This window comes from Ceratotherium simum, chromosome 39, assembly GCF_057802395.1.
Source record: "Ceratotherium simum simum isolate JZ-2026a chromosome 39, ASM5780239v1, whole genome shotgun sequence".
NCBI classification, from domain to species: domain Eukaryota; kingdom Metazoa; phylum Chordata; class Mammalia; order Perissodactyla; family Rhinocerotidae; genus Ceratotherium; species Ceratotherium simum.
In genome coordinates, this window is record NC_141938.1 from 9537688 (window position 1) to 9559268 (window position 21581).

A 21581-nucleotide genomic window follows, 5' to 3' on the forward strand; every position below is an offset into this window, starting at 1 on the left:
CTGGCATTGCCCTTCAGTCAGCTGGGACTTCCTGGGAGACAGCGAACCCTGGGGACAGGGTCTGAATTGGTTGGCAGGCTCGGAGTCTCTCTGGAAACTTAGGCCAGTAGTTCTGCTTCAGGAATCAGTTTCCATAAATGTCAGATCCCGGGTTGAGCTAAATTGAAAACTTTCAAGTGTTTGCTTTGCAGTAAGAGAACTCCCTGTCCAACCGAAATCAAGACTGTTCAAAACAGATCTGCTGAGTAGATAAGAGAATGGAGGCCCCAGGTGACAACAGGAGAGCTCCCTCCCCAGTCCCAGAGACCTCAGGGCTCAGAGGACACAGTGAAAACCCTCATCCAGGCTGTCTGGATCTTCTGGGTTTTCAAACAAAAGAGATTTACCCTTAAACCACCCCACAGTGTTTCTTTCCTTTTTTCCCTCCTCAGGAAGAACTGTCAACAATTTAAAAAGCTGATCCAAACAGACCAGCGGGAGAGCAGGAAGCTGCTCAAGGTGAGTGGAGGCTGGAGATCTGGAAGGACGGGAGGTGAGGTGGGGAGGGACCAGGCAGGATGTGCTTTGGTAAGTTTTTCACTTAAGGTTCCCCGAGAAATAACGGTCTGTCTTGTCCAGCTGGACAGGAAGCGGGGGGTGTGAGCTGCAGGGGCAGGTGGGGACTGTTTGGGGCAGGAGGCCTTGGTCACGGGATACAGTGGTGTCGCCTGGACCATTCCAGGAGGTGAGGAGCTGGCAGAATGAGCAGGTCTCTGGCTTCCATGCGGACCCATCAGCTGGCCCTCATCTTCCTCCAGGCTGGCGGGTGGATGGAGTGGGTGGGGGTTCCTTTCTTCCTAAAGCAGCCCAGTCTGTCCTCAGGAAGCCAGGCCCCTGCTGCTCCTTCTGTCTTCACTGCACCTCACAGGGGAGGGCACTCTGCCTGCCCCAGGGACGGGCACTGTGCGGTCACAAGGGCAGGTGGACACAGGGGCTGCCCAGCCTTGGGACAAATGGTGGCTCTGGGACAGAACTGTGTGCTCTCTAGGACTGTGCACTCTATCCCGACAGTGGTCCCTGCTGACAAACCAGTGAGAGTCTCCCCCGGTGCCTTGTTGACAAAGATACGCCCCAGAAGGCAATGAGAATTATCAGGGGAACCTACAGATTCTTAATGAACCTTCCAGACTGGACGTTAGAAGTTTCCAAGGAAAAAAGGAAGCAAATGTCACCATCACCCAGTGCCCTGGTCACCCCCTACACTGTCACTCAGATGTGGCACAAGGGGGTGCCCTTCCTGAGTGAATGAAGGAGTTCTGTGCAGGGAGCATCCTAAGGGGATCCTAGGGAGCTGAAGCCCTTGGCATGGACTCAGGTCCAGCCTGGGGTCAGAGAATCCCAGGGGGCTGGGACATGCAGAAGCCACTGAGCCCCCTGAAACACGCTGTCCCTCCCCATCCATGGCTCAGCCTGACTGAGGGCCTGGACACACTCTGAGAGTCCAGAGGACAGAACCTTGGTCAGAGGTGTGTCTGGAGGAGGAGTGAAGGCCGGGGGACAGGGCCTCTGGCTGGGAGGGGGAGCGGTCTCTCCTCTGTGGGCCCCTGAGCAAGTCACTGCCCCTCTGTGGGCCTCGGTCTCCTCACCTGGGAAATGGAGGGAGATGATCCGTGGTGCAGGCCTCACAGGGGTGATGAGGTACAAGGGGAAGAGGAATGTGCAGGAGCTTTGTGCTCCTCCTCCTCGAGGGGGGAGGGGACAGCACTGGTGACAGTCAGATGATGCTGAGTCCTCAGGGGACCCTGGGAGGCAGGGGGAGTTCTCACACTTTCAGATGAGGAGAGAGGATTAGGGACCTGGGCAGGCCTGAGGGCACAGAGGAGAGAGTGTTGGAGCTGGGATTGATCTAGAATCAGAGCACTCTGGAAATGGGAGAAGCTGTAGACACCAGATGTCCAGGTCCTGGATCAGGGGCCTGGGAGACACGGGGAACGGAGCATGGCCTCCCTGAATCTGTCCTTGACCCTGCAGGAGGTGACCTCTGTGTGGGCCACCCTGGAGATGGACCCCCAGGGAGCCCAGGAGAGGCAGCAGCAGCAGGTGAGGGGGCCTGAAGGGGAGGGTCCAGGTGTCAGAGGAGGGGGTCTCCTCTCTCACGGCTGGAGGCCTCCACCAAGAGAGGAGTCCCTCCTCCTCCAGCCCAGCTCCTGGTGCCCCAGAGCCTGAAATGCCTGCCTTGGAAGTGACCAGGAGGAGGCCTGGAAGGGCTGGGCCCATGATGGATTTGGGAGGGGAGGGGCAGGGACCACATACCCTGGGATTTGCCAAAAGCCCACCTGGGAGGTAACTGGGGAAGTTGGGTGTTCCTGGGGGGGCAACTGGGGGGAGGCTGCTAAGGGTCCTAGGCTGCTCTCTGTGGGAGTCTGGGGTGGGCAGGGGGCTGGGGTGAAGGGATCTGAGGGAGGGTCCATGCGGACACCTGAGAGCCAGGACCCATCACCACTCCCACCCTGATGGCACAGGCTGTCGCCCCCTTCCTGGGAACATTCCTCAGTTACTTGCAGCTGCTAGACACTAGAGTGGAGGATGATCTGGAAGCAAGTGAGCCTGGAGGTGGGGCCAGGGAGCAGGATCCTGAGTTTTGGGAGGCAAGAGCTCTGCACTGGGCCCTGAGCTCTCAGCACTTGGCAAACCTCCTCTCATGAGAGCCCCATGGTCACTGCTGCAAGCTGGAGAGTCAGGCCCATCTTAGCAATGTGTGAATGGAGGATCCACATAAAACCCCCATCCAGGCTCTCTGGGCTGGTGAAGCTCAGAGCTACCTGCCTGCAGAGCTGCAGGAGGCTGTGTCTGAGCTGTGTCTCAGCCTCTCCCTCAGACCCTGCCCCTAGGGGCAGGGGCAGGGGCAGGGTCTGTGCTCCCTGCACAGAACTCCTTCATTCACTCCCTAGGGGAGTGCCATCAGCCCCTGCAAGTCAGGAAACACATCTGTGGTCCAGCTGTCCCTTCCTGCCTGAGGCCTGTCTCCCTGTTTGTCACCAGAGAGGGGTGGGCTACAATATCTCTGGCCTCAGCTCCCCTGTCCCTCCTGCTCTGCAGCCCAGAGCCTGACCCAGTGTCAAGTTCTCTTTCTGAAAGGGTCTGCCCTCTGCTGGGCCCTGGCAGTCCTGCAGCCTGTGAAGGGGTGGGATAGGGGCTGTTTATGGGCTTAGGGGGCTGTTTCTGAAGGACACTGGGTGTCTGCCCTCCAGGGAAATATGGCGAATATCCAGAAATGGTGTGAGGTGAGCAGCTGTGGCCTCATTGTGGGCAGGGTGGGGATGTGGGAATCAGAGACCTCCCCTGGCAAGACTTTCTCTGGCCTCATCCGTGGGTCTTGCATTTATAGGGAGAGTTAGATCCACAAAGGTAGGGATCCCATCACACTGGCGGGTGCGGGAGGGGCTGGCATCAAGGACACCTTCCTGGATGAGGAACTAATTCAAGCCAACTGTGAGGACAGGCAAGTCCTGAATGGAGTGGGAAGGAAGGAGGGTTCCCGAGTGAGCACAGACCCCAGACCAGATCCTCACTCCGCACAAGTCCCTGGCAGCGTTCCCCACCCAAGCCCTGTCTGCATCCTGTCCTTCCTCCCAGAAATTCAAAGTCATCCGGAGGATCCAGCTGCTCCAGCAGGCTGCAAATGCATATGACCTGGAGCCCGACGAGCGATTTGGGGCCTGGTTCCAGGCCATGGAGCCCATCAGTGTCCATGAGAGGTGAGGGGACAGGAGTTGGGTGAGGGCAGGGCAGACTCTCTCTGATGGCCAGCTCCAGAGCCTGTGGCCTGGCTCGCTGATCAGCCTCAGAACTCGTAGCGTGGTGACCCATGGGTCACTGGGACTCAGCTGCTGGCAGGCTCTGGGAGGGGCACCTGAGGTGTGGCACCTGGTAGCTCACAGGTCCACTCTGTCCTGTAGCTACTGGGTCTCCTGCCAGCTGGAGCCCGCACACCAGAAGGCGAGCAAAATGCGGCTCTTCAAGAGAAAGAGGAACCGGACATCCTCCAGTTCAGGGCCGAGTGAGTGTTGGGACCAGCAGCAACTGATTCCAGGGGCTCAGTACAGCTTCGGGCTAAGCATGGGCCTGGATCCCAGCTCCACTGCTGACCAGGCCTGGGACAGGCCACCCCCCTCTCCTCTCTGGGACTCAGTTGCCTCCTCTTAAATGGGTGATGCTAAATGATGCCTCTCCCATCAGGGACGAACGGGGTGCTGTTGATGGACTGAGCACTCGGCACAGGGTTTGGATCAGAGTGCAGGGGGGCAGGGAGGTGCGTCGTGAATCTGAGGGAGCCACCCCAAAATAGTCTGTTTCTTCTCTTCAGCCACCACGCCCTTGGCGATGATTCATCACACTCTGGAGACCACAAGTTCAGCTCCTCCTGACCAGCAGGGACACTGAGACCCTCGGGGTGCACCAGGTCAGCTCTTCTCCACCTGAGAGGAGGAGGACATCCTAAGACTTTCCCTGGTTTCCCCTAAAGCCCCAGAGGGAGGGCACGACCCCCCTCCAACTCCCTGACATCTCCACCCCAGCGACTGTTTACCCATTGGGGAGGAGCGATATTATTTCTTTAATAGTAAATGGTAGATTTGACTCTTACGCTATATCCTGTTTCTGTCCCAGCCTGGGTGTTGTGGTGTGGTTCTTTCACTGCTTATGCTCATGTAAATGAGACACAGAATCTCGTTTTCCTCCTTGAATTAAGAACTGGTGTATGGTCACAGCTTATTGTATGTGGGAGAAGGGAGGAGGGCCAGTCCCCTCCCTGGCTACTGAATGACACCCTCAAGTCCCCGTTCCTCAGAGGACAGGTGCATTTCAGTGTGGTTCACCTGGGCCAGGAGCAGAGACAGCCCCTCAGATCCCCCTGGATGTAGAGGTTGGAGGGACTTTCCCAGGCAGAGCAATAACCACCGAAATGTGGGTGTCTTTCAAATAGCACTTACCAGGACCGTGTCTTTCCCCAGGACAGTGGCTGTCTTTCTACAGCTTTCCAGGAAGAAGGAATGTTTTCTGCTTCTCTTGTTGAGGTTTCTTTTGATCAAATATTGGAACTTTCAGTTTTCTAACGAATCTCTGGAATTGCATCAACACTAAATGAGGAAAAAATGTAAAAAGATAAAAGTTTGCCTGTAGAAGGGATAAGGCCAGAGGAAGATCATGTGCAGATGGACTAAGGGCCGACAGGACATCCCCATCAGGCCGCCTCTAGGGCTCCCTGTTCACCCTTCGCCTAGACTGGAAACCTGGGATCCTGGCCCATGCCCTTGGAAGTCCTTTTCCTGCTTGTTTCATATCCAGAGGGAAAGATTCATGATGCAGCTTTTAAAGCTACAACAGGACTTTGTTCCATAAACCTCACCATTCTCTGTGAACTAGGATTTCCAGCATTCCCGCACTTTCTTATACAATTCTTTTTGGGCAGAAATTCCCTAGAAGGCCCCCAGCCTCTCTGTCAGGTACATCGTGGCCATTCCTCTCTGGCTGGGCCTGATGGATCACGGGTGAGCTCTGGTTTGCCAGGACAGTGGACTGTAATCCTGGCCAGTGAATGACCCACACTCTCCCTTGCTGCCCAGGGTGACATCTGGGCCCGTGTGCTTCTGAGGTCCATGGTCTCGGACAATCACTAGGTTACACACTCGGTTGTGCTGTTACTGACTTGTCCCAAAGGGACAGCTGGGCCTGAGCCCATAGAGCACGTAGCCTTTGCCAGGGCACAGCCATCCAGGAAAGAATGAATTGACACATTGGTGTAGACACATAAGCACACACACATTTCCCACCAAAACCACAAGATGCGTGAACCACAGAGATTAAAAGTGACTTCAGAAACAGATCAACCAATTGAAAAACAAGGGTTTTATTAAGATCCTGACTCGAATAAAATGTAAAACCAGGAAATAACCTTGAGAAAATGGAGAATTTAGATACTGGTTACAGGAATGACATTTTTATTTTTGTGAGTGATAACATTATTGTGTTTGTGTTCCCAAAATCTCTTCTCTGTAAGAGAAACTGAAATATTTACAGCTGAAATGATGTGCTCTCACCATCTCAGCAGGTTAATTCTTGGGGTGTTGGTGTGAGGATAAACAAAGCCAGACGGTATACGGGTTAACAATCTTTGAAGCAAGTGACAGGTTCACAGAGGTTGATTTTTCTCTACCCTGAAATCTGGAGATTTTTGAAAACTTTCAGAACACAATTTTGATAAAAATAGTACACTTGCTGTTCACATTACAATGTTACAAATTAAAACATCACAAATAAAAGGAATCCTTCTCCTTCCTGACCTAAGGAAGCTCTGTTTGGCTTCTGTAAATGACCTGATGATGCCACCAATTACTGACTTATCACATGTTTGTTGAGTAATTACTATGTGCTCTGTGCTGTGTGCAAGGTGAAGACATTTCCACAGACTCTGGATCTAGTGTGGGAATAAAGGCAATGAGCCTGCTGCCAAGGTTCTCTAAGTGGAAAATAATGCCCCATGGGGCTATGGTAATTGTTAAAATTCAAAAATCAAAGCTACACAAGTTTGCCAGTTAACAAATAAGAGATACTTAATTCATGATATACAAATCACCTATGTCTGAATTAACACGTGACAAAGAAGAGAAAGATTGATGGATTTTATTTAAAATTAGATGCAAAATCATAGTGCTGGCCCCCGGCCTAGTGGTTAAGTTTGGTATGCTCTGCTTTGGTGGCCCAGGTTCAGTTCCTAGGTGTGGATCTACAACACTCATTAGCAGCCATGCTGTGGCGGTGACCCACATACAAAGTAGAGGAAGATTGGCAACAAATGTTAGATCAGGGTGAATCTTCCTCAGCAAAATACAAAAAAAACCCATGCAAAATCAGAATAATTTATGGAATCAGATTTAATATATATTAAAAAATAAATCTCCTTCAAGTAGGTTTCATCTCTTCATTGAGCGTTAGTACAAGAAAAAACAAATGTAAGTTCAAAACACTAATTCCTCAGCATCAATTATCCTATCAATTTTAATACAAAAAGGAAGAAAACTCATGGTAAATAAAAATTGAGGTTTACCATGAAAGGTCAAGATCATGATGGACGTTACAAAGAGATGCTGTGAGAGTCAAGCCTGTCTCATGGGGAATTTCTCAACCACACCACTCTCCTTTTCTTCCGCACCAATGTTGCTTTCCTCACTGTGTTTTCAGGGTGCCTTTCTTGGCTCCTTGCTCTCTCTGCCTCCCTGGCAATCTCGCCTGTCCTCGAGGCCACACTCAGTCTCTCCCATGCTTTTCTTCACTTTCCACATCTCTCTCCTGATCTCTCCAGAAGATGCCCGTTGCCTGCAGAGGGGCTGTGAGAGACCCAGACCCATTCCTGGACTCATCTCTGCCCAATATGGACACTGGCCAGGGTTGGGCTCAGGGCTGGTGTGCAGACCCCTCAGCCTCAGCCATGGCCCAGGGATCCACCTGGACCACCCAGTGCAACTATTTTTAAGGTATTTGTGAATCCAAAGGACTTAAGAGTTCTCCCCTTCACTGCTGCAAGCCTGGAGTCCCTGCAGTCTCCTGTATCTACAGACTTGCTGGGGCTTCTCCAAGGTCTCCTCGCATTGACTGCACATGACCTCACTGCCAGGATGGGAAGTTACTCTAGGAACTGGCCTCTGGAACATGCAGCTGCTCAGCCTTCAGGCTGTATAGAACTTCAGTTTTCTGCTTGGTTTAGTTTCATGGTCTCATTGTTTCCACTGTGAAGTTGGGGCATATTTTTTGAGCTTTCTCTTTGAAAACAAAATAAAATGTGAAATTTGAAGATGGGGGATGAAGACTACAATCCATAGAGAATGTTCTCAGCTCACATGGATATTCCTCCCTCCTTGTCTCCCTGGAGAAATGTGTCTCAAATCCTACTGTGTATCACAATCATCTGGAGGGTTTTTCAAACTCAGATTGCTGGATCTCAACCCAAGTAGGTCTGGGGTGGGAATGGAGAATCGTCACTCCTAAGAGGTTCCCAGGTGATGTTGATGCTGCTGGTACAAGCACCACACATTGAGAATGGGATTCTGGGACACCATCAAGCTGATGTGTCATTATCAGTGCAAATCTAGACCAACTTCCTTCCTCCATCTTGCTTCAGGATGTTACTCTCCGTCATTGTCAAGTACACACGTGCTGATACCCCTACCCCACCATCATTGGGCCATAGGGATCCAAGGACTCCACAGCTCGTTTTAGTATCCCATCTTTAATGAAATCATGCACTATTCCACTCACTTTCACACCCAGAGCCTATCTTCCCCCAAAATTCTGCTCACAAATAAGTAACTCAGAAACACCACATTCCCACCACACATTTCCACATTTCTAGTTTTTACAGAAAGAACTCTACTTTAAATAACCATTCTTTAAGAAAATAGATTACTCCAGTTAGACTATCTTAACAAGGCTCTCTTCCTTCTCTCTTCCTACTCCTCCCTATTAATATCGGATTCTGTGGTCCATCATTTCAATTATCCTCTGACCACGCTCCCTAATTCTTTACTCTCATCATATCTGCCCTGCAATCCTCGGACTTTGGATGATTCCAAATACCTGCCATGCCACGTTGACACCTGCACTGAGGACCACCAATGAAGAAAGAGCACACGAGGAGCCTGGGGGTACCAACAGAGAATCGACAGCAACCAATGGGCCTACAGGCATTCTCTAATGCTTCCTGAATGCTCTGTTAATTTCTTTCCATTTCTTGAGTTCCATAAAACTATTTTCTCCTGTGAATTCATATTTCACAGATAAACTGTTAACCGCCAGATGAGAACTATTTCACTCTCTAGTCATCAGATCTAGAAATTTTCCTCATAAGGAATTCATTTATCACACCGTTTCTGTTGTTTTATCCAAATATATTTCTTTCTTAGCTAAAACCATTCTGATTTTCATCTCATCTCTCCATTTCAATGACCTTATGCTTTCAATAGTCACAGTACTTTCAATCACCTCCCTACTGGGATCATGCCTCATGTTTCAAATATGCACAAATCTCTACCATCTACAAACAAATCTCTCATCCAGTATTCCTAATACTCCTCGCCCTCCATGCCCTCCCTCTCCTCCTCCTGCCAGGGACTCATTGTGAAAAGTTCACTTACATCCCAATGCCTCTGTTTCCACACTGCCCACCCGATACCATCTCCCCATTCTGTGGATGCTCCTATTGCTAAGTTTACAAGTCATGTCTCTTACTAATCCGATGTGGACTTTTCATTATTTGTCTGACATGCCCTGCAGTAGCACGTGACTTTTTCAACTTCAAGTTCCTTTAGAAAGCTCGTTTGTCCTTGGGATCCCCCAGCCTACACTGTCCTGCTCCTTCTCCAAACTTCCTGAGCCACTTTCTGGCTTCTCTTTATGACCAACCCACAATGACTGATGCTTCCCAGAAGTCAGCCCTGCTCTGACATCTGTTGTCCACCTGCACCCTTCTACTATGCAATCCTATCCATTTCCCTGGCTTCAAATACCACTAATGAATTGAAAATATTCAAAGAATCAGCACAGATCTGACTCTGACCCCCAGACCCAAATATTTACCTGCCCACTCACCCCATCAGTGATGACTCAACTCACAGTGTCCAGGTCCCAAATTGAAAAAACCACTTTCCCAAATAATTCACTTCTCTCTCAGTGTCCCCAAACTCACTTGTTTGTGTTAATATCCTGAGTATCATTCTGGACACTGTGCCACCCCACACTCATATCAATGAACCATCCATCCACCCTCCTGAATCCTCCCACAGATTCTCCACTTTTGAATTATTTCTAATCACCTTTCAGATCCGACACAAAATAGCATTTCCACACAGCAAACTCTCCTGCTCTAGCAACCCAATTTACAAAACTCCATTTTTCCTCTTTGTTGACATTTTGTTTCTATTTTACTTATATGTGCATTATCTCTTTCTTTCAACATTTAGTTCTCACTAAACGGGATACTCCATATAGACATGACTAATGTAGATTTTCTAGATGTTTCCCTCAACAGTGTTCTCATATGGCTTTGCACACAAAAAGAGCTCAGATAGTATATCTATCTACCTATCTATCTACCTACCTACCTAATTCAAACACTAAAACTTCACTTCCTCACATATTTTAAACCCATCCACTTAACTACATTTATGCAAAAGATAACATCTTTTGCTGGTATACTGCAATAAACTAGCAATTACAGCTTAAGATTTCCAAATCCTCTCTCCCTGTAACAAGCCTAAGAGATTTTAGTTACAATGATCTGTTTAAAATGCAAAACTCATCAGTTCACGTTAACTTTCAAATCCTCCATTTCTGTCTTTAGCAGGTATTTTTCCTGTTGTCCTATTATAATTATTAATACTACCCTTTTCATTCCCCAATGTGTTCCAGTTTGGAGAGAAAACTACCTGGTCATTCTATTTATAGAGCACCTACTACATGCAAAGCTCTGGTGTAAAACCTGTGATCTACAAAAAAATTAAACAGACTCACTGCCCCTGTTTGACTCAGTCTTAGTGGGAGGAAAGAGATAATAAACCACAAAGGATTTATAACACGCCATGTAGAAACAACTGCCGTGATGAACAATAAGGCAGAGAGTTTGAGCCAGAGTACATTTTCAAGTTTAGTTGTGTTTGTGTGTGTGTGTGCTCATGTGTGCTGCCTGGATGGGATGAGTTGCTTCCTCCTGGGGGTAGGTACCTCCCTGGGCACCTACTATGGACTTTGTTATCCATGTGTATTAGTGATGGTTCTCTAGAGAAACAAAAACAATAGAATATATACGAACATATAGAAGTGGAGATTTATTATAGGGATTGGTTCACAAGGTTAGGTTAGGTTCACAAGGAGGCTGAGAAGTCCCACAGTCTGCCATCTGCAAGCTGGAGAGCCAGAAAAGTTGGTGGTAAAATACAGTTGAAGTCCAAAGGCCTGAGAACCAGGACCTCTAATGTCCAAGGGCAGGAAAAGATGGGCATCCCAGGTCAGGAAGAGAGAGTGGACTAACTCTTTCTTTGCCTTTTTGTTCTATTGAGCTCTCAACAGATTAGATGATGCCCACTCACACTGGTGAGGGTAGGTCTCTTTACATACTCTATAGTCTACGGAACTAAATGCTAATGTCTTCCACAAAACCCTTACGGACACATCCAGAAATACTGCTTAACTAGCTATCTGGGCCTCCCTTAGCCCTGTCAAGTTGGCACCTGAAATTAACCATCACATCATGGCTTTATCCAGCCAAGACCAATAGAGATATAACAATGTGACCTATGTCATTTAAAATTTTCTAGAACACACATTAAAGAAAGTAAATACAAACAGATGAAACTGGATTTTGTAACATTTTATTTAACCTAAGAAATGTAAATATTATCATTTCAAAATATAGTCCACATCAGTACAGAGAAGAAATGACTCACGTTTTCCAGCCCCCTGACTTATCAGTGAATTTTAATGAATACTGGCTCCTCATATATCTTAGTATAATCCAACTTATAATTTTCTCCTTTCTATTTGAGCTTTATTGTATCAAAAGGAAATCATTTTCTCCTTGTGAAACTGCTCTCTTTTTTAAAAAATTAAAGCTATATATTGTGTTTATATTAGAACTAAAATTAAGAATTTAAGTAATTAAGAAGCAACTGATTCCAGCAAAAGGCTGGTTTACTAAAATGGAAGACAGTTTAAGAGCAAATCTTCCAGCAAAACCACAGTGTGAACAACATTGGGAAATTCAGGGTAGAATTAATTACAAGACACATGGGGTATGATTAAAAGAGGAGCAGAAAGAATGTGGGGAGGAACTGATATCAGAAGTGAAAATACACAAGCATGTTTCAAGTTGATGAAAGACATCAACCCACAGATTCAATTAATTCAACATTCCCTAAGCAGAGAGACTACACAGGAAATACTAATGAGCTACACTATGGCCTAAAAACCAAAGATAATGTAAAGAATTTTAAAGACTATAGAGGCCAAATAAGCAAGAAAAAGGCCTATTGGTGATTTCTAACCATAAATAAAATAAGATAGACACCAACAGAGCAAGATTTCTAAAATGCTAAAAGAAATCTCATGTCAAACCAGAATTCTACAGCCAGCAGCAACAGTGCCACAAATAAAGATATCCTAGAAAAACTTAAAGTGAAACTTTTCATTGTTAGCAGCCTTGAATTAGACAAAATACTAGAGTGAGTTATTAAGTCCAAAGGAAAATAATTCCAGATTTAAAACCAGGAATGCAGGAAGGACTGAAGAGGAAAGGAAAGGAAAATTTATAAATAAAAACAAATGATTTTGTTTTATGAAGTAATTCTAGAAATCTCTCATGGAGATTAAAATATATGTAGACTTAAAATGCAGGAAAACAGTAATACAAAAGTCAGGAAGGCTAAAAATAGAATTGAAAGTGTTTAAGGTATTAGCATGTGGGGGAGGTGGTAAAAGTAATTATTCATATTAGACTATATTAAGTAAAGGATTCAGGATTTAACCATTAGTACAATTAAACAAAGATTTCTGTATTAATGCAACTAATAAATTTATAGAAGAAATAATGGAATAATAAGAGTTAAATCAAAGTCAGTAAAGTAAAGATAGTAAAGGAACATTAATTATTTAGGTCAAGGGAAGGGAAAGAGTAAGATGGTTGAAATAATCACAAGTTTACTGGTAATTAGGTGAAATGTAAATGCATGAAATATTAATTTCTTTTTAACGGCTGTGTGACATTCTAGAGTCTTGTTAATAAATATTTGGGGCATTCTTTTATTGATAAACATTTACAAGGTCTCTATTTATTCCTATTAAAACATAAGTTGTATGGACATTTTTGTACATATAAACTTCCATTCCTACTTTTACAGAAGGTATCCATAGTGGAAGAAAAAGGAAATATTAAAATGTTGATAGAAACTGCAAATACCACCTCCCCACACAATTGTATTAAATGTTTTCATACCAACAGCATCTGACAGTGTCAATAACCCAACATTTTTTTTTTATGTATAAAGCTTTAGGAATCTCTCAAAACCCATTGATAAGAGACAGGATGTCTCCTCTGGATTATCCACTGATTGAATTATCCACTCCCTTCCTCCATAAAAGAGGAATCAGAGGCAGAAGTCACTGCATTTTCTAGCAATCCACGGGCTGTCTGCACATCAGGAGTGGGTCAGCAGGACAACTCTGCAGCCATGGAGGAACCTGCATCGGCCTGTTTTCCAAGCCAGCCTGTTCTGGTGAGTGTGGAATCCATATGGACCACAAGTGTCTGTTTGTACACTTTGTCCTCCTGTGAAATCTCTTCAAGTTCCCAGAGAGTAGCTTAGAAGATATCTTATTGAAAGTTGTTTCCTAGCTGTTAATGTTTGTTAAGTAACGTTCAAGGAATTGCACTTTTTTATATATGAAGCTTTCTGGGACAATAGGCCAAATGGTTTTGTTCCTTTGTTTCTTTTATTTTATTCTGTTTTTAACCAACAACACCACTAGGAAGTGAAGTAGTATTCAGCCTTGCTGTTTAAATTGTTCCCCTCTCTGGAAAATTCTTTACCCACAATGTGCTTGGTCTTTTTTAAGAAAAATTCAGTTCTGGGCTCAAATATCACCTCATCAGTTAGTCCTTCTCTAATCTCTTCATCAATAATTACATAGTTAATTTCTTTCCCCCTTTATCTCTCCTTACCACTTTTCCTCCATCCCTCCCTCTTTCTCTGTCTCGGCCTTACTGTTCATCACAGCACAATTACACCTAACACTATAATAGAGATTCCTCAGTCTGTTTATTAACTCATTCCTCTCACCAAGATTAAAATAAACAGTAGTAACTTTGTTAAATTATGGATCATGGGTTTTAGTATTTAACTTGGCATATATAACAGGTGATCTATAAGTGGGAGGATCAAATAATTTTCCTTCCAAACTGGGACATGCTGGGGAATGAAAGGGGTGGTATTAATAATTATGGCAGGACAAGAATGAAGTGAGGTTTATGGTTTCACTTTTAAATATCTTCTAAAGACAGAAATGAGAGATTTAAAAGGAAAGGTGCACTGATTAGATTCACATTTTAAACAGGTTATTGTGAGGAGTCTTATAATGCAATACAGAGAGAAAGGATTTGAAATCTTACTGATAATTTATTGCAGTATACCAGAAAAGAGATTATATTATTGTATAATTGTAGTTGAGTGAATTTGTTTGAAAAGTTTAGTTTTTTTTTGGAAGTTTGAATAGTTTCTTTCAATAAATACATCTGAGCACCTCAAGAGTAAAGCAATAAGCGAATATGGCAGTGTAAAACATTACAGTCTACATTAATCTTCTCTTCATGGAGTATGCAATTTAGTGAGCAAAACACTATGAAAGAAATAGTAATATACATACAATCAAAAATTAACACAGAGAAAATGTGATATTAATTTTGATGGCTGGATCAGGAAAGGTCCCTCCGTGGAAATAGTATTTTTTAGGAATCTGAAAGGTGCTCAAGAATTATTCAAAGTTGAGAATCTTTAGGTGGATTCAGGAGGGTGGATGGATGGTTCATTGATGTATGAGTGTGGGGTGGTAGGGTGTCCAGAATGACACTCAGGTGTAGACAGGATATCAGTACCAACAAGCGAGTTTAGGGGACCCTGAAATAGGGGTGAATTACTTGGAGAACTGGTTGGTTCAACTTGGGACCTGCTCACTGTGAGCTGGTCATCGAGTTATCACTAATGCGGTTAGTGGGCAGATGGGTATTTGGGTCTCAGGGTTGAAGCCAGATCTGTGCCGATTCTATGGGCATTTCTAGTTCACTAATGGTATTTGAAGCCAGGGAAATGGATGGGATGGCCTAGAAGAGGGTGCGGATGTGGAACAAATGTGAGAGCAGGACTGACTTCTAAGAAGCATCAATTGCGTTAAGTCAGATGGTGGAGCCCAGAGTAACAGGGAGCAGTAGGAGGAGAGAGGAAGAGTCAGGAGAGGAAAAATGGTTATTTACAGTGGGTGCAACTGTGTGATGGGAATATGGCGTGTGTGAGTTATTTATTTACGAACAGGAGAGTATTTGAGAGAAGATGGGATGTGGGTGCGCTAGTGAAGTGAGTATCTAAGGGTTGAGAGGTACATGATTTAATTAGAGGTGAAGCAATAAATTACTATGTTTTAGGCACACAATCATCTAGTTTTCATAGTCTTTTCTGTCCTTGACTCATATCAGCTTGATGTCCCAGGATCTAGTTCTCAGTGTGTGGTGCCTGTGCCAGCAGCGTCAGCATCATCTGGGGACACTCAGAAGCGCAAATTCTCGGCCCTATCTCAGGCCTACTTGGGTTGAGGTCCAGAAATCTAAGTGTTAACAACATTCCAGACGACTGTGATGCACAGGGCAATCTGAGACACATTTCCCCAGGGAGAGGGGAGGGTGGAAGATCCAAATGAGGTGAGAACATTCTCCACGGCTGGCAGTCTGCATCCCCCATTTTATTCGAATTGCACATTTCATTTTGTTTTCAAAGGGGAAGCTCAAAAGAAATATGATGCCCCAGACTTCAGAGAAGAAAAGACAAGTGCATTTGGCCAAGACCAAGCAGAGACGTCATGAAAGGTCTGCACTTCCTACAAGACTCACCAGCTGCATTTTCAAGAGGCCAGTTACAAGGATACCTTCCCACCCTGGCAATGAGGTCAGGTACAGTCAACGGGAGGAGACCTTGCAGAAGCCCCAGCAACTCTGTGCACACAGAAGACTGCAGGGTCTCCAGGCCTGCAGCAGTGAAGGAGAACTTTTAAGTACTTTTATATCACAAATACCTTAAAAATAATTGCACCTCCTAGTCCAGGTGAATCCCTGGGCTGTGTTGGTGCTGGGTCTCTACACACCAGACCCTAGTCCACCACTGCACAGTCTTCAGACTGGGCAGAGACGATCCCAGGAGTGAGTCTCTGTCTCCCACAGCCACTCTATCAACAGCCCGTAACTTATGGAGACATCTGCAGACAGAGTCAGAAAGTGAAAAAAGCAAGGGAGAGACTGACTGAGGCCCTGAGGACAGACAGGCTTGCCAGGGAGGCAGAGAGAGCAAGGAGCCAAGAACGGTGTTCTGAGACCTGACGGAAAATAGGAGAAGGTCCTGCTGAAGAAGCCAAGAAGTATAAACCTGAGGAAGTGGTTCCCCATGAACAGCCCTCAGTTTCAGTCGCCTCATTTAATGTCAACCCCGCTTCTTGCTCTGGACTGTGATGCTTTGTCATATTACAATTGTAAGTTATTAAACTCTTGAGAGACAAAAATGTGAAGAATAGATGGTTGTGTGGGTGAGAGATCAGGTTTCACATGACAAGAAAGAAGATCTTTACTTGTCCTGGTACAACACAATTTCTGCTTACCATGATTTTTATTCACTTTTATATTAAAGGTAATTTGGCATAAGAGATCATTTAGTGTTTTTAGTTATATTTTTTTATAATACTTGCACTCAGGAAAAGATGATACCTATTGTAAAGAGCTTATTTTTTTTAACGTTAAATTAATTTGATTCCATAAAAGTCTTACCTTATTAATGTTGCTTTTATATCTCGTTCTAACATAGACGTTGTATCCTTTTCTTCGCCAAATGCTAACTCAAATATAAGACATTTTGATATAATATAATTGGCCCTTAGACTACCTGTTACAGCTTTATCTGTTACCTGAAATTACCTAGGTGATTTTTTTAAATAGAGTTCACCTTAGATTCTTAACAAGGAAAATGTTGTTTGGGAGCATTTTGCACTGAGAGACCCTTGGCAGCAGGCTCATTGCCTTCGCACTAAGTCCTGAGTCAATCAAACTTGTCCACCTGCTCACAGTGTAGGGCACATCGTAATTATTCAATAAACACGTGATAAACAATATTTGGTGGAAAAAAAGTGTTAAGTTACAGAAGTCAGATGGTAGGACTCTTTTACTGGGTCAGGAGTGGAAAGGACTGATGTAGTTTTGGAAGGATCTGGAATTTTCTGGACTTTCTTGAAGACCTTTGATAGAGCAGTCTTAGCAGTCATGGGGAAAGAAGCCTATTTCAGAGGGTCAAAGAGTGACTGAGAAACAGAAGGGGAGAGAGTGAGTGGAGGTGGACAGCTGTCCCTTGTGCCTCCTGACAATGGCCTCTGGATTTAACACAGTGATGGCTCCCTCCCAGAGCCCACGGCTTTGGTGTGGGGCTGACTGCTCCCTAGGACTAGGGTGTTCTAATTCCTCAGTGTGAGCTAATCTGCACATTCCAACCCCTCCCCATGTCTTGAGACAGGGGGTGTCAAATGGCCCTCTCTGGTCCAACAGGATCCAGGCACAGGATCTTTTATGGAACAGGAGGAGGAGCCGGGTATACACGGGGTTCTTACCTGCCAGACCTGGAGTTCTGGGGAGCTGAGCTGAGTGAGGTCTCAGTGTAGGAGCCGCTGACAGGGGTTGAGGCCACCTGGGAGGAGAGCAGAGTAAGGGTTGGCATGGGGGCCGGTCAGGACAACACCTGCCCCCTTATTTGTATGCTGCATCTCTGCGCCTGGTCACAATCTACTCCTCAAGTTTCATTACCATGAGCTGATCTCTTCCCTCATTGGACCTTTTCTTCCCTCTTCTTATATTGTTAAATAATTTTAACTTAAATTTAGTTGGGTTTTCTCTCCCATACATTTAAAATTATTCCTGACCGATTCCTAGATGTAGACTATGATTTCAGTGAGTTACACTGAAAAATGAAGGTGTTCAGGGCTGAAAATTGCGGACCTGAGAAATTCAAATGATGGCATCGGGCACGGTCCATGATCTTCAGCACATCCATATGATAAGCTGAATGAGAGCCTGGCGCTGGTGTTGGAAGTGGGGAGACGGTCAGGAAGGGCCCACAGGTCGCATTCCAGCCTCGGTCTAGGATGGGGGCCTCTTCCCAGACCCCCGGTCAGCCGGCGTGGTCACTGCCCCCAGCGGCTTCCCCACGGGCTGGGTCCGCGGGCTCAGCGCGGGTCAGAGGCTGCACCCCGGGGTCAGTCCCCGCCACGGACATCGGCGCCAGACTCCCCGCGGCCATCACGTCCGGAGGATGCAGCCGCGGGGACACGCGCGTCCTCGTCGTGGGCGGAGGACACGCCGCTGTCCGGCCAGAGCGCCCCGCGCCGTGGGCAGCGGCGGGGCCGGAGGAGCGGGGAGGAGGGCAGCGGGGACCGGGTCCACGACCCTCCGTGGGGGCGCTCGGGGCGGCTCGGGCCCATGAAAGACTCCGGACTCGACATCCAGGGCCCCATCCACCGCGGTCGCCTTCATTCTCCGCCGTCCTCGCCTGCGCTTCCTTCTGCGGCGCCAACGGCCTCTCTTCTCTCCGCCGCGCACGCTCTCTCAGCTCTTCCCAGCGGCCCCTGGGCTCGGCTCTCTCCGCCACCTCTCGCTGCTTTTCGGCTGGGCTCGGCTCCCCCCGCCAGGCCTCGGTCCTTTCTGCTGTCCTCGGCTCCATCCGCCTATCTTCGGATCTTTCCGCCGAGCCTCGGCTCTTTCCGCCTGGTCTCGGTTCTCTCCGCCTCTCCCCGCCGCTCCTCCGCTCAGTTCGTTCGTTTCAGCTCTCTCCACCTGGCGTGGGAGTTCTCCGATTTCGCTGCCCCAGTTGGGCTCTTTCTGCCTCTCACCGCAACACCCCGTGGCTCTGATGGTCTCTCCCTGTGTGACTAGGTCCTTGTGTCCGCGAGCGGAGATTTTTCAGATTCACCTCCCCGTCATTGTGGTGCCCGAGTGCCACTTTCTCCACATGCTAATAAGTTGGTTATTAAAAAAAACAAAAAAATGTTCTTAATCTGATGAGTAAAAAAAGAAAGTCGCGATGTTTTACTTCGTATTTTTCTTTTGATGGGCGAAGTAAGGAATCATGTCTTGTATCGAGAGCATTCTGTATTTTTTGTGAACTATACTTAGCATGTGGCCATTTCTCCAATGGATACTTGGTCTTTTTCTTTCGTTGGTAGGAGTTCTTTAACATTAATCAATTAGTCTTTTTGTGAAGGGTTGCCAATATTTTCCTCTTTTTTTTTTTTTCTCTTGTCATTGCTGCCATGCAGATTTTTAAAATGAAATCAAAAGTATTGATTTTATTTCTTCGTGTTTTATGTTATATTTTTAAAAGACCAAATCTCCTCTGAGATTATATATAAATTATTTATCCGTTTCTTCTAGGACTTTTACAACTTTAATTTTTACATTTAGATCTATTATAATCCCTATTTCACAGACCAACTGGTGGTTCCAACATGATTTTTGTCCCATTTTTCCTTTACTGACTTAGCACATCACCTGCATGCACTTTATTATGAAAACATTTCAAGCGTGGATGTAATTTGAAAGAGTTTTGCAGTGAACACTCATGTTATGGACTGAATTCTGTCCCCACTGCTACTCATGTGTTGAAGCCCAAATCCCTGATACCTCATAATGTGACTGTAGTTGGAGGTTGGGACTTTAAAGACGTAATTGAGACACAATGAGGTCATTAGGGTGGCCCCTGGTCCAATGTGATCAATGTCCTTTAAAGGAGATTAGGACACACAGACCAAGAAACACCAGGGACACCCATGCACAGAGGGATGACCACGTGAAGAGGAAGCAAGAAGATGGTCATCTGGAAGCCAAGGAGAGAGGACTCAGGAGAAACCAATCCTGCCAGCACCTTGATCTTGGACTTCCAGCCTCCAGAATTGTGAGAAAGTAAATTTCTGCTGTTTAAGCCACCCCGTTTTGTGGTACTTTCCTCTGGCAGCCCTAATGAACTAACACAGTCCACCACCCAGATTCCATCACTAACATTTTACTGTACTTCCTTTGCCACCTCCATCCCTCTATCACCCATCAATCCATTTTTTTAATGCAATTTGAAGTAGGTTGCAGACCACAGTAGACTTCACCCCAAATATTTTAGCAGACATTCGTTAGAGTTCAAAATTCGGCTGGGGCTGGAAGATCTTCCCAGGTGGCTCACTGAAGGATGGCATTGGTGCTGACAAGTTGGTTCGACTCCACGTGGACCCCTCCACGGGTACTTGAGTATCTTCTTGGCATGGCAGATGGCTTCCCCTAGGAGGGAACAATCTAAGAGACCAAGGAGGAAACTTCAGTGTGTTTTATGATATAGCCTCAGATGTGAGACACTGTCATTTCTGCAGCACTTGGGTTCATGACAATTCAAGTCTGATTAGATAGATGATTTTAGATAGCAGATAGGGTGCCATTTTGAAACTCCCTAGGAGTAAGGTCTATGACTTGGTCATCTCTATTTCCTCTGAATCTTAGCGAATTATCTGGCTCATTTTGGTTTTCCAAAATGTGCTGGCTTGTTGAATGAATAACGCAGGCCATAGCTGATAGGGGTAAAATTCAGTGAGATAGGGACATCTTGCTTTCTTCTGAGAAAATAGTGCTCTCATGAATATGCAAGAAAAGTACTGAGAAGACTAATAGCTTTGTTTACTTAACCATAAAAAAGATGAGCAGTATTAATTGGGAATCATTCCCTGCAGAGCATTCTTTTATTTTGAATTTAGAGAAACAGTGCCCTTCTTTGGGAGCCTGTGAATGAGAGAGAATGACTGAACTTGGGCTAATGACAATTTGCATTTGTCCCTAGACATGGATCAGTGTCTGAAACACCCAGATCATCAATATGCCGACAGAGAGAGAGATGACTGCCTCCAAAAAGCTGTCACCTTTCTGGCTTATGAGGACCCCTTGGGGATGGCCCTGGCCTGCACAGCTCTGTGCTTCTCTGTCCTCACAGCTGTGATCCTGGGGGTCTTTGTGAAGCACCGAGACACTCCCATAGTCAAGGCCAATAATTGGACTCTCAGCTACATCCTGCTCATCTCCCTCACCCTCTGCTTCCTCTGCTCCTTACTCTTCATTGGCCATCCCAACACAGTCACCTGCATTCTTCAACAAATCACATTTGGAGTTGTTTTTGCTGTGGCTGTTTCTACTGTCTTGGCCAAAACTATGACTGTGGTTGTGACCTTCAAGGTCACTGCACCAGGGAGAAGGATGAGGCAGTGGTTGGTGTCAGGGCACATAACTTCATCATTCCCTCTGCTCCTTTAACCAGCTGAGTCTCTGTGGAATCTGGCTGGGAACCTCTCCTCCCTTCATTGACACAGATGCACACTCTGAACATGGCCACATCATCATCATGTGCAACAAGGGCTCGGTCACTGCCTTCTACTGTGTCCTGGGATACCTGGGCTCCTTGGCCCTGGGCAGCTTCACTGTGGCTTTCCTGGCCTGGAACCTGCCTGACACCTTCAATGAACCAAGTTCCTGATGTTCAGCACGCTCGTGTTCTGCAGTATCTGGGTCACTTTCCTGCCCGTCTACCACAGCACCAAAAGCAAGGTCATGGTGGCCGTGGAGATCTTCTCCATCTTGGCCTCTAGTGTGGGGCTATTAGGCTCTTTGCTCCCAAGTGCTACATTATCTACCTAAGGCCAGATAGAAACACATCAGAAGTGTTAAGGAATACAAC

At 46.2% G+C, this 21581-nt stretch overlaps 1 long non-coding RNA gene and 2 pseudogenes across 3 annotated transcripts in view; 2 read left to right on the top strand and 1 right to left on the bottom strand.

Moving 5' to 3' along the window:
• The window catches only part of LOC147912153 (methyl-CpG-binding domain protein 3-like 1), a 30460-nt pseudogene extending 12056 nt beyond the window's left edge, over nucleotides 1–18404 (bottom strand). Inside the window, exons 1-3 of the transcript XR_015550269.1 lie at nucleotides 17819–18404; nucleotides 17434–17510; nucleotides 4971–5117 (exon numbers count right to left, since the gene is read on the bottom strand). The product of XR_015550269.1 is annotated as a methyl-CpG-binding domain protein 3-like 1 (transcript). The remainder of the gene's footprint in view (nucleotides 1–4970; nucleotides 5118–17433; nucleotides 17511–17818) is intronic.
• The window catches only part of LOC147912154 (uncharacterized), a 199621-nt gene continuing 181451 nt past the window's right edge, over nucleotides 3412–21581 (top strand). The window contains exons 1-3 of one of the 2 annotated variants that reach the window (XR_015550271.1): nucleotides 3412–3737; nucleotides 3939–4039; nucleotides 4346–4420. This is a non-coding gene — a long non-coding RNA (uncharacterized LOC147912154). Of the gene's footprint in view, nucleotides 3738–3938; nucleotides 4040–4345; nucleotides 4421–21581 lie in introns of those variants that run through there. The other variant, XR_015550270.1, reaches the window with a different exon arrangement.
• On the top strand, nucleotides 15585–16162 carry LOC147912155 (methyl-CpG-binding domain protein 3-like 3 pseudogene; annotated as a pseudogene).